Raw genomic sequence first — 229 nt, forward strand, 5'->3', positions numbered from 1 at the left:
TAAAAAAAAATGTGGCACTTATGCATGTACTTAGACATGCTATATCACAGTCATAATAAAATAAATAATTTACGTAATAAATAAAATAAATAATCAGTGTAATAAATAAAACAAAAAATACTGAAGCATGTATCTTAGCATGGCATATCACAGTTATGATCACAGTCATTATTTTGTTATTATTATTATATATATATATATATATATATATATATATATATATATATAT

Source organism: Odontomachus brunneus, unplaced genomic scaffold (genome assembly GCF_010583005.1).
Source record: "Odontomachus brunneus isolate Ranch 3 - 2012 unplaced genomic scaffold, Obru_v1 Obru_scaffold_147, whole genome shotgun sequence".
NCBI classification, from domain to species: domain Eukaryota; kingdom Metazoa; phylum Arthropoda; class Insecta; order Hymenoptera; family Formicidae; genus Odontomachus; species Odontomachus brunneus.